This window comes from Dipodomys merriami, unplaced genomic scaffold (genome assembly GCF_024711535.1).
Source record: "Dipodomys merriami isolate MVZ:Mamm:240054 unplaced genomic scaffold, mDipMer1.0.p SCAF_448, whole genome shotgun sequence".
Classification (NCBI taxonomy): Eukaryota; Metazoa; Chordata; class Mammalia; order Rodentia; family Heteromyidae; genus Dipodomys; species Dipodomys merriami.
Window position 1 is genome coordinate 230,015 of NW_027206011.1, and position 13,399 is coordinate 243,413.

Below are 13,399 nucleotides of genomic sequence, written 5' to 3' on the forward strand. Positions count from 1 at the left end.
TGCCTTGCACTTTATTTATTTTAAACTATTTTGTGATGCTTTGAAGTAATATACCATGAACTTCAATTGCATTCTTGCCAATTAACTAAGCTTTCTGGCTGACAGGATATCAGGTAATATGTAGCTTCTCAGAAATATATTTGAAAATACAGAGCCAGTAGTGTGTACAAAATAAGGTTATTAAATTTAATGAACTTTTACATTGGAAGTTTTCAGAAATTATACCAATTAAAATGGAATACATTTGGCCACTAACATCTGGTATTATTCAAAGATTTTTTTTTTAATTTTTTTTATTGTAGAGATACTATACAGAGGGTTACAGTTACATGAGTGAGGTAATGAGTACACTTCCACTTCCTCTTGAACATTGTTACCCCCTCCATTGTTTTCCCCCTACCATCCCCTCCCTCCCTCCCTTCCCCAAGGTTCTTTTTTTTTTTTTTTTTTTTGATCGTGATTAAGTGATTACTTAATTTCCGGAAATTCACAGTATTGTGGAATAATGATGCTCATTTAAAGTCACAAGTTCATTCTAACTTTCCTGGAGCAAATTGTCTATCACAGTCTGTAATATATAACGGTGCTCATATGTTATATACCATATATGTGATCAGCAGCATGGGGATATTTAGTAGTGGTTCAACCAGATGAGTGGGAGTTCTTTGTTTCTTAAGTCCTGTTAGTTTTGTCATATCACCTAACATTTTGGATTCATCATCCACTTATCAGGGAGACCATGTACTGTTTGTCTCTTCGTTCTTGGCTTACCTCGCTCAACATGATTCCTTCTAGCTCCATCCATTTCCCTGCAAATGCCATTATTTTGTCATTTCTAATGGCTGCATAATATTCCATTGTGTATAGATACCACAATTTTTGGATCCATTCATCTGTGGTGGGGCATCTAGGTTGTTTCCATATCCTAGCTATTGCGAACAGTGCTGCAATAAACATGGAGGTGCACGTGTCCTTGTATATTGGTTCCTGTTGTTCAGGGTAGATGCCTAGAAGTGGTATGACTGGGTCGTAAGGGAGGTCAATCTTTAGCTTTCTAAGGACCCTCCAGACTGCTTTCCAAAGTGGTTGTATGAGTGTACATTCCCACCAGCAGTGTAATAGCGTTCCTCGTTCTCCACATCCCCTCCAGCATTTGTCGTTGGCTGATTTGTGGATGTGGGACATTCTGACTGGGGTAAGGTGGTATCTCAGGGTTGTCTTTATTTGCATTTCCTTCACCACCAGGGATGATGAACATTTCCTCATGTGTTTCTTTGCCATTTTTATTTCTTCATTTGAGAAGTCCCTCTTTAGTTCCCTTGCCCATTTAGTAATTGGTGTGTTGGGTTTGGGAGGGATTAGTTTCTTGAGTTCCCTGTATATACAGGATGTTAACCCCTTGTCTGATATATTGCTGGTAAATATTTTTTCCCAATTAGTTGGTTGTCTTTCTAGCTTGGTTGCGATAGCTTTATCTGTGCAGAAGCTTTTTATTTTAAGGTAGTCCCATTTGTCGAGTCTCTCTCCAATTTGTTGTGACCCTGGGACTCTGTTCAGGAAGTTCCTTCCTGTGCCTATTAGTTCAAGTGTCTCTCCTACTCTGTCCTGCAGTAGTTTCAGAGATTCAGGTTTAATGTTAAGGTCTTTAATCCATTTTGAGTTGATGTTGGTGCATGGTGATAGGCTGGGGTCCACTTTTAGTTTTCTGCATGTGGCTGCCCAGTTTTCCCAGCACCAGCGGTTGAAGAGGCTGTGTTTCTTCCATTGTATGTCTTTGGCTCCTTTGTCGAATATCAGCTGGCTGTAGGCCTGTGGATTTATTTCTGGATCTTCTATTCTGTTCCATTGGTCTTCGGGTCTGTTTTTGTGCCAGTACCATGCTGTCTTTGTTATTATAGCTCTGTAGTAGAGTTTGAAGTTCGGCATGGATAGCCCTCCCATATTGTCTTTATCCCCTAGAATTGTTTTGGCTATTCTAGGTCTTTTGTTGTTCCATATGAATTTTTGGACTGTTTTCTGTATTTCAGTGATGTACGTCATTGGGATTTTAATAGGAATTGCGTTGAATTTGTATATTAGTTTTGGAAGTATTACCATCTTTACTATATTAAGTCGGCCTATCCAGGAGCATGGGAGGTCTTTCCATTTCCTAGTGTCTTCTGCAATTTCTTTCTTTAACTTTTTATAGTTCTCATTAAATAGTTCTTTTACATCTTTGGTTAGGTTAATTCCTAAATATTTTATTTTTCGGGAGGTTATTGTGAATGGGGTTGCTCCCTTTATTTCCCTCTCTTCCTGTACATTATCAGTGTATAGGAAGGCAACTGATTTTTGTGGGTTTATTTTGTATCCTGCTATTTTGCCAAAGTGATTTATGATTTCTAAGAGTTTGGGGATGGAGTTTTTGGGATCGTGGAGGTATAGTATCATGTCGTCTGCAAAAAGGGATAGTTTAACTTCTTCTTTTCCTATGAGGATCCCTTTAATATCTTTTTCTTGCCTTATTGCCCTGGCTAAGGGTTCTAGGACTATATTGAAGAGGAGTGGAGACAGTGGGCATCCTTGCCTTGTTCCTGATTTTAGGAGAATTGGTTGTAGCTTTTCCCCATTAAGTATAATATTGGCTATTGGTCTGTCATAAATGGCTTTTATTGTTTTTAGAAATGTTCCTTCTATTCCTATTTTCTCCAGAGCTTTTAGCATGAATGAATGTTGAATTTTGTCAAAGGGCTTTTCTGCATCTGTAGCGATAATCATGTGATTCTTGACCTTGGCTCTGTTGATATGTTGGATTACATTTATTGACTTACGTATGTTAAACCATCCCTGTGTCTCTGGGATGAAGCCTACCTGGTCATAGTGAATTATTTTTTTTATGTGTTTCTGGATTCTGTTAGCTAGAATCTTGTTAAGGATCTTTGCATCTGTGTTCATCAAGGAGATTGGCCTGTAATTCTCCTTTTTGGTTGGGTCTTTGACTGGTTTGGGGATGAGTGTGATATTGGCTTCGTAGAATGAGTTTGGGATAGCTCCTTCCTTCTCTGTTTCTCTGAAGAGCTTGAGGAGTATGGGTATTAGTTCTTGTTTAAAGGTCTTATAGAATTCTGCTGTGAATCCATCTGGTCCTGGGCTTTTTTTTGTTGGAAGACTTTTGATAGCTTCCTGTATCTCATTATAGGATATTGGCTTATTTAATTGGTTAACTTCTTCTTTGCTCAGTTTGGGCAACTTGTATTTCTCTAAAAATGCATCCATTTCTGCCCGATTTTCTTCCTTTAGAGAGTATAGCTTTTGAAAGTAGTCTGTTAGAATTGTTTGGATATCTTGGGTACGTGTGGTGATGTTTCCCGTGGCATCCCTAATCCTATTAATATGGGTTTCCTCTCTTCTTTTTTTAATTAATCTAGCCAATGGGCCATCAATTTTGTTTATTTTTTCAAAGAACCAGCTTTTTGTTTGGTTTATTTTGGTTATGGTTTTCTGATTTTCTAATTGGTTAATCTCTGCTTTTAATTTGGTTATCTGGCTTCTTCTAGTAGCTTTAGGTTCCATTTTTTCCTGTTTTTCTAGCTGTTTTAATTGCAACATGAGGTTATTTACTTGGTCTGTCTCCATTCTCTTGATGTGGGCACTGAGGGCAATAAATTTGCCCCTCAGGACTGCTTTTGCTGTGTCCCACAAGTTTCTTTGTGAGGTGTTTTCATTTTCATTGAGTTGTAGGAAGTGCTTTATTTCTTCTCTGATCTCTTCTGTTATCCAGGCATTGTTAAGGAGTGTGCTGTTCAATTTCCATGTATTGGAGAAATTTCTGCGGTATGCTTTGTTATTGAGAGCTAGCTTGATTCCACTGTGGTCAGATAGGATACAGGGGATTATGTCGATCCCTTTGTATTTGCTTAAGTTCCTTGCATGAACTATGATATGGTCTATTTTGGAGAAAGTTCCGTGAGCTGCTGAGAAGAATGTGTACTGTGTTGTTTTAGGGTGAAATACTCGGTAGATGTCAGTTAATTCCGCTTGAAGTATGGCCTCTCTTAATTCGGTAGCTTCTTTGCCAATCCTCTGGTTGGTAGACCTGTCCTTTGGTGAGAGTGGTGTGTTAAAGTCTCCTAGTATTATCGTATTGGGATCTATTTTATTCTGTAAGTTTGAGAGCATTTGTTTGACATATCTGGGTGCACCAATATTTGGGGCATATAAGTTGATGATGGTTATATCCTCCTCTTGGATTGTTCCCTTTATTAATATGTAGTGTCCGTCCTTGTCTTTCTGTACTGATTTTAATGAAAAGTTTATTTTGTCAGATATCAGGATAGCTACACCTGCTTTCTTACTGGGGGCGTTTGATTGGTAGATCCTTTTCCACCCCTTCACTCTGAGTTTGTTTGTATGTTTGGCTGAGAGGTGGGTCTCCTGAAGGCAACAGATGGATGGGTCTTGTTTTCTTATCCAGTCCTCAGTTCGTTTTCTTTTAATTGGCGAATTCAGCCCATTTATATTAAGAGAAAGTATAGAGAGATGCATTGTTGTCCCTGCCATTCCGTTTTCCTAAGTTTTTCTTTTTTCCTTTCCTCCTGTGCTTGCTCAGTTAGACTTTGAGTAACGCCTGTTTGGGGCAGGCCCCAGTTCCTGGCTGCTTTCTTCAGGTTGTGTCCCCCCTCTTAGAATTCTTTGTAATGCTGGCTTAATGTTTATATATTCATTTAGTTTTTCTTTGCTATTAAAAGTTTTCAGTTCTCCATCAAATGTGAATGCTAGCTTTGCCGGGTAGATCAGTCTGGGTTGGCAGTTATTGGCTCTCAGGGCTCGTATGGTGCTTTCCCAGGCTTTTCTTGCATTCATTGTTTGTGTGGAGAGATCTGCAGTAATTCTTATTTTTTTCCCATTGTAGTATAGCTCCTTCTTCATTTTTGCTGCATGCAGGATTGTTTCCTTATTATTCAGATCTATCATTTTTACTATAATGTGTCTAGAAGTGTTTCTCCTGGGGTCTTGCTTGTTGGGTGTTCGATAAGCTTTTGTGATGTAGTTAAGATGGTCGTTTTTGAGGTGGGGAAAATTTTCATTGATTATCTTGTTAAATAGGTGTTGCATTCCCTTGCTCTGGAATTCCTCACCTTCGTCCACTCCAATTATGCGAAGGTTAAATTTTTTAGCATTATCTGCTTGCTCTTGAATATCCCTTTGGTTTAATTTGAGTAATTTTTCCATATCTGTCACTTTTTGGTCCAGTTGGTGTATTCTGTCTTCTGTATCTGACACTCGACCTTCCATTTCATTCACTCTGTTGACAGTGGCTTCTATTGTGGTTTGCATGGAGGAAATGGATCCCTTTATGGATTCAATGTTGGTTCTCAGAGTACTGATCTCACCTCTCAATGAGGTATGCATTACCTCTAATTTGGCGTTTATCTCACTTCTTATTGAGGTTTGTGCAGCTTCTATTTTTGCATGCATCTCTTGTTTGATACCCTGTATCTCTTTGGATAGTTCATCCTTGTGCTCTTTCAATTTCTGATAAATTTCTCGCTTTATTTCTTGAGTCATTGCCTCCAGCAACCCTTGGAAGTAGCCTTTGTCTTCCATTCCTGCTTTGCTCCCACTGGGGCTCTCCCCTGTGTGGCTGCTGGCTTTTGAGGTGAGCTTGCTGTCCTGGGTGGTAGTAAACCTTGTGATTTTTCTCTGTGATTTTCGCATGGAGGTTCAGGAGACTGCTCTTCAATTTTGTTTTGGTGTGTCTGTCTTTGCTTGGTTGCTGATTCTGTATTGGTAGAGAGAGTCTGTGCCTGATCTGGGTTCTGTTGGGAGCCTATTTCCAGCTGCTATTCTGACTTACTTAGGATTCTCAGCTCTCTGCTGTAGATTGCTGGCAGTTCCCGCCTTTGGAAGGGTTGAGCAGCCTAGACTGCTTGTGTTTGCTCCTACGGGTGCTCTTGTGAAGAACAGATGCTCTGGATGCACTCTCCTAAATGCTGGAGTCTGCTATGGGCTCCTGATGTGTTTTTGTTTATTTGTTTTGGGCTGGTTGTGGGCTTGAACTCTAGGTTTGGGTGCTGTCCCTCAGCTTTTCAGCTCAAGGCTGGCACCCTACCGTTTGAGCCACAGCACCACTTCTGACCCTTTTTGCTTTTGTGATGCTGAGGAATCAGATCCAGGGCCTCATACATCCAAGACTATCACTCTATTGCTGAGCCGCCTTAACAGTCTGAGCTCCTGCTTACTATCAGGTGCTGGCAGCCTGTGTTGCCCAATTCCCAGTCTAGGGTATATGGGTGGAGTTTTGGTGGGGTTTGGGCTTCTCTTGTCCTGGGCCTCCAGGTCTTTTGTTGTCACAGGCGTGCTTCTCGGGGGAGTGTTGTTTCCTGGTTTTCTCCCCTCTGTTGAGGCGTATGCTCAGCTTTTTACTTCAATTGGGAGGAGTTGGTTGTGTTGTTCAGGCGCCGGATCCCCGGGCCTGGTTCCGGCCCCAGCCTGGAGCGCGCTTGTTAGGCCTGTGCTGATGTGTATACCACCTAGGTTATGCAGCCTGGAGCGCACTCGTTAGGCCTGTGCTGATGTGTATACCACCTAGGTTATACAGCCTGGGGGACACAGTTCAAATTTCTTCTACTGTTGGTAGTCTTGACCCAGGGGCGCTGTTCCTGGCTTGGGCATTTAAGCTCCCTTCCAGGGGTGCTCTTGCTCTAGCCTGGCCAGCTGAGTGTGCTCCACGGGCTGGTGGAGCTCTCAAACAGTTCCCAGTTTTAGTGGGTCCTGTGGTCCGGGTGTTGGGGTAGGGAGTCTAGGTCAGGGTCTGGGGATTCCCTCCAGCTCTGGTCTCCCTTGAGGGATACACTTCCCCTGTGGGGTACTCACCCTGGAGCTGGTTGTTTCTGTGTGGTGTAGGTCGTCAGTTGTTGTTGCAATCCGCGCTGGGTTGGGCGGTGGTGGCTCTGTGTGATTCTTTTCTGTCTCTGCCTCTGTGGAAGCTGTCGGGTCAAGAGTGTCCCCGCTCAGACAGCTTCTTCGCGGTACCTCTGGGGCCCGAGTGGCCCCGCCGGGTCGTTGCGATCGTGATCGGGCGGGCGGGTGGGTGGTCTGCAGACAGTTCCCTTTGCGCGCTGCTGGCGGTTTTGGCGGGATGGAACCTCTCTGCTCGGGTGGAGAGTGCCGGGTCGTTGCGATCGCGATCGGGCGGGCGCGCTGCTGGTGCCCAGCGGCTTTGGCGGGATGGAGCCTCTCTGCTCAGGTGGAGAGTGAGGGGTGGGGGTGGGATCCTCGTGGAGACTCCCGCCTGGTAGGCTTCTCTGTTCCTGGTGATCCGCTGTTCTGTAAACCAGTACCTGGTGATCTGAAAGCGGCCCCCTGTGTCTCTGCTGTGTCGCTTGGGGCTCCCGCAGCCCCCGCCGGGCCGGCTGGCCGGCGGCTTGGCGCACTGCCGCGCGGCCAGTAAAGGTTGGGGGAGGGGTCTTCGCTTTTCTTCTGAAATTCTTCTTTTCCTCTGTTTCTTTTTTGTTATTCTCCGCCTCTGGTTTTTCTCTGAGTGTTCGTCTTTTTGTTGTTGTCGGTCTCTTGGGGAGATTAAGCGTTGGAGCTCGAACTCTCTTTTTGGTTGGAGAGAGCTGTGGCGTTTCCCTACTGCCCCGTCGCCATCTTGGTCCCCCCTCCAAAGATTTTAATGTCATGTAAATGAAAAACTAGTTAATAGAAAGAATGAGGATAGCATCTCTGAAAGACATTTCTCTTCCACAAATCATGCCTTCACTGTTTTCCCCACAATATACAGTTTTGTTACCTCAACTCTGGAATGAGACCCTGCACATTACTGCCATATCCTGCCTGAGTATCAGGGAACAACCAGCAATTGGTCATTAAGGAAATTTACATCATGGCACAGAAGGAAATGGCTTTCACTCAGACCACATGAGAACACAGATCATTGTCAGAGAAATCTCCCTAAGTGTAAGGAAAATGTGCTTTACATATGATTGGAATAGCCACAGATTACATCGGAGTGGCTGCCAAATTAATTTTCCTATTTAATATCATTTCTCTTTCATAACAACCCTGATATCATTATCAGTGTGAACAACCCTTTGGTTGATCAGATTTGATCATTAATTCATGGAAACAGTTCCAAAGAATTATTTTGTAGTCCATGTAAGTTACCCCAGCACTATGGGTTCTCCCAATTTCTCTTTAGCAAATGAAATATCACACTGAGATACGATATAAACCACTTGAAGTGACTGAATGCTACAGAATATTTTATCCCTACAGTTTGTACTCTGAGATGCAATACATACTCTTTGATTTTGAAATCAGAATGCTCTGCATACAAATCTTGATTTCATCATGTGTAAAAACTCCTTACTATTCTGATTCCTTGATTTGTGAAGCAGAAATAATAATAAAATTCTTAGAAGCAAATCTTCAAATAGAATGTTAGAGGGTTTTCCAGTAACTGCTCACTCAGGACATAGTTCTGGTGAAGCAAACCCGATTGCAACTTGGTGTTTCTGTGCTTTTGCCAGATCACTTAGAGATAAAATAGATTTTTCACCACCAAATTTAAGCCCTTGCAGTATCTTTACAAAGTTTTTATTTTAGTAGAGTATTAATAACACCTAACATGCAAGGTTATTTTGTATATTACAAATATATTACATATCATAGCAAGGATTAAGGATTGTTTGGTTCAATTGTTATTTTGGTCTTTGAATAAAGCCTTACATTTTCTCTTTTACGGATTTAAAGAGATAAAATGAGTAGAGTAAAAATTCCCCCTAACACAAAGCAAACAGAACACAAAGGAACAAGATGTTCAGGGTGGTAATATCTGGTAATATCTCTAATCAGTTTGGCTATTGCAGAGTCTATTAAGAAACAGATGAATACCAAAAATGTACTGCACACCTGTAATTTCAGCATCCAAAGAGACAAGTATTATGAGGAGCAGACCACCCTAGGATACACTGTCTTATAAAGAGAGAAGAATAAGAAAGAAAGGAAGGAAAAAAGGAAGGGAGAAATGGAAGGAAAGAGGGATAATGAGAAACAACAGAAATAGGGAAGAAGGAAAGAGAGGGAGAAAAGAAGAAAGCAGGGAAAAGAAGGGAAGGTTAGAGAAAAGGCTTAAAATAAGATTTAGTTGTACTTTATGGAGATTATTAGGGGATTGTGCTATACATTCCACATAACCCAATAGTTTTGATTGCCTTTTACAATAGATAATACTTCGTATGTATATATAAAAGGCAAGTTTTCAGTTAGCATTCATTCCACCTTACTTCTAACCCACGGAATCTTTTAGTTCCTGCCCAGTCAAATGATAAGAGGGGATACATATTTTTAATAGTCCTATCTTCTTATTATATACGATGGATTTGTGGTTATTAGTTCTATCTCTTACAGTAGAAAATGGTGTTGAGCAAAGTTAGGCCTTTTCTGCATAATACACTGTTGTTTATTTCGACTCTGTTTTTATCTTATCTGAGAACATAAAGCTGCAATTTCAAAGTCATTAGGAATAGAAAGTCTGTCGTACACTTGAATATCCTTCATATGAAGTGTACTCCTGAGGAAGAATTTAATGATTATAGTAGCAGACAGATGCTCTCAACACCTCTGAAATTCTGGCAGGAAGGTCATCCTGCAAGGAACTGCTCAAAGCAGAGGTGCACAGCTCTGCTCAAAGCCCAGAATAAGCACTTCGCTAGGATGATTCCAGAGGTGAAACTGGTTCTTACTCTTCTTACCTTGTCAGACACACATCTCTCTGGCTTTATTTTAAATTTAGTACTATGGCTGACATCAAATGGAGGACGTAAAGGCAGGCACTGCTTCAGCATCCACAAGAGCGTGAACTGAGTTGCTAAGCTAGAAACTGCATTTCTAATTTCACCCATGAAACTAATTTGAAAATTTGAATGCTATCACCACAAATATGTTTCTTACGTCCTCCACATAGTACCTGCAAAAAAAGTCGTTTTCTTAGGTGGGCATAAAGATTATAAACAGAATGAGTTCTGCTGACCCTCACCAATATGTAATTATTCAACTGTTGTATTTAATATGCCTCTCATTTTATAAAGAATCTACAGATTACCTTGTGTCATACTTTTAAATATTTTAATATTAAATATTTTAATAGTATTGTTTAATACATCAGCTAATTCAGCTAAAATGGAAACGTATTTTCTTAGGAAAATAAAGTCTCCAGGAAGAATGAACATACTGAGAGAAGAAGAGACCAAGATTTAACTCTAAGTTTTAGAAGGCTTTTTCAAGGGAGATCATCATGAAGATGAGCCATTAACAACACATGAATTAACATCATAGCAAAGTCACTATAATGTAATGGTAACCAAAGACACAGCTTTAAATGTCCTTATAAGTCAGAAATATTCACAGAAAACAATAATAAATAGTCACTTAGAAACGTTTTGTGAAATTTTAGGAAGGAAAAGGTACCCAAAGAGATTTATGGCAAACTAATAATACCAAACTATACCATTTTCATTATTCTTTATTGCCTTCATCTTTCTCTTTCTTGCTTATAAATATTATATTCCATGATAAAACCTTTCACAAACACTATTAGTGCTTTTGACACTCATTAATTAATCATACAGAACTGACAAAACTCTGAAGTTTAGGTTAGCCCACCCTCTGCTCTCCAAAAACTACATTCCAGCTAAGAACATCGTAAAACATGATTTATTAGTCTCTTTAATTTCAGAAACATCGGACTCATATTGGCATTCAACACCATCAAACTACAAGCAAGCTTCTTATACCAAATATATTTCTTAATATTTCTTCTTTTATCATAATTTATTTTACTTTTTTAAAATTTCTGGTTATAGTCATGTGTAGATGGTCTGAAGGCTAATTTCACTCCTTGTTTGGCTGCTCAGTTCAGGGAAATCCCTTTAGCTGGAGAGATGTTTGCATTCTTGAAGGCCCAGAGACCTCAAGGGGTAAGAATTAGGCCTAGGTATACACATCTCCCAGATTTCAAGTTGCCTTTGACATGTTTCTTGTTAGAGAAAATAGTTGCTTTGAAGACTACCTTATTTATTGATTAAGTCTGTAAAGGTCAGTGCGGGACAGGCTTGGTCATTCTGTTGGAGAATTCTACCTTATATATAGTTCTTTCTTCTTGAATCTCATGCAGGCTCTTCTAAGATAAAACCGTTGACACACTAACTATTGAACTACTTTGCCCATCTGTGTTGTGGAACAATGATGGCTTCAGAAGCTGAAAGCATTTGAATATATTCTTCCTCATAAACTGTTTCTGACTCACCACAAGATTATTTCTATTATGTTCAGCCATGATGAACATAGTTCAACGATGCCCTTGAACATTATTCTCTTTTCTCTTGAGAAAAGTTGATATCCAATCTTTTACAAAGTCATAGAACTTTTTCCCATCAAATCTGAAAGGAAATATAGTTAAGTGTTGTGTCTTTGAACATGTTTTCTAGAGCTCCTCTGCCAACATTCAAATCCTGATTGTGCCAAATATCAGATATGTAAGTGTTGGCAATTCACTTTCCTCTTATGTTTCTGTTTTCCTACTTACAAAATAGAAAGTAAAAATACTCTCTAACGTTTCTGCGTGCATTCAGTTATTATTTAAAACAAAGTCTGATAGGAGATGGGTAATAAAACCTTTCCTAGAACCATGTGTTGGGGTTAGTGGTGTGGCTAGGTTGGTAGAACAATAGGTAAGAGTGAAACCATGAGGTACTGAGTTCAATTCCTGGTCGTGGAACAAACAGCAACAACAACAAAAGAACCTTGTGGCATTTTGTTACTGCCTCTTAGAAATTCAATGTAAAAAATTACTACAGGACTTCTTAATATAGGTAGTAAAAGACTATGTGGACTCTGTCTCTCTGACTCTGTTTCCTCTCTTTCAACCACTAGAGTAGTTCTAATCAACAGCCAAGGTTTATTCTCTATATAGGTGAGGGGGGTTTTAGACAACTTTACCCAAAGCCTTTGCTTAAGGTCCTACAGATCGTAGAGCACAGACAAGTCATAACTAAGTCACATTCCTGACCCACAAAATCCATGAGTGTAAAACATTATCTAATGACCCTTAGCTATAGGTAAGATTTTGTGTAGTCTTTACACTGGAATATTTGTTTCTTATAACTAGTAAGAAGACTCTCCATTAAATATTTCTTTTTATAATGTTTTTAAAAATACATTTATTTATTGTACAGTTACTGTAAAAGAGGTTACAGTTACATGAGCAAGGTAATGATTACATTTCCTATCAAACATTGCTACCTCCTCCTTTGTTTATTGGAGATATGAAAGTTACAAAACTGAACTAAACTAAAGAAAGTGCTTTCAGAAGATAAAGAAAGTGCTTTCAGAAGATCTGAAATCCTTCTACTAGGATTGTTAGCAAAAAGTCAGAAAAATACATATTAAAAAAACCCTCTGGGCTGAGAAGGTGGCTCAGTGGTAGAGCGCTTGCATTGAGGCACTGGGTTCAATTCCTCAGCACCACATAAGTAGAATAAGATGGAATTGGCACTGTGGCTCAAATGTTGGAATGCTATCCTTGAGCTGAAGAGCTCAGGGACTGCACCTAAGCCCAGAGTTCAGGCCCCAAGACTGACAAAATTATTATCATAATAAGTGCAAAATTGCATACCTAAAATATTGCTATCCAAATCAGTTCATAAGAATAATGCGCATACAATTGCCCAAAATAAAGTTGATGTTTAAAAAAGAAAAACAAAACAAAAAAGTCAAAGGTGAAATCTTCATTTACTGGAAATGTATGGGATACATATATTGGACTGGAATGTATAGATTACATATTGAATTTGCTTTTCTTCTTCACAAATTAGCTAATTTACATAATCAGAAAAATATATTAAAGATCACATTTTCTCCCTACTTTTCTGTTCTACAGTGGTATTTTAAGCTTAATCAATGTTCTAGACATCTTAAAGAGATAATAAACTCAAATATTCAAAACTTTTTGTGTTGATGACTGAGTTTATGAAAAATTCAATACAAAACTTACTGTCTTTTAAGGTCTGTCATTCAGGTTTTTTCCTTATTGATGTGAATCAAATAAATGAATAAAATTAAGTCTGATCTCAATAGCTCATGCCTACACTCCTAGCTATTCAGTAGGCTGAGACCTAAAAATTGGTGTTTGGAGCCACATGAGCAGACAAAGTTGAGAGATTTCTTATTTCAAAATAACTGGCATAAAATTAGAAGTAGAGTATGTCTCAAGTGGTAGGACAGGAGATTTGATGAAAAAGCCAAGCAAAATGGTATGATCCTGAATTGAATCCCCTATAATGGTAGATGTACATAAAAAAAAATAGAATAAGAGTTCCAGAAGATGGCAGAAGAGAAGCTAGAGGCTAAACAAGCT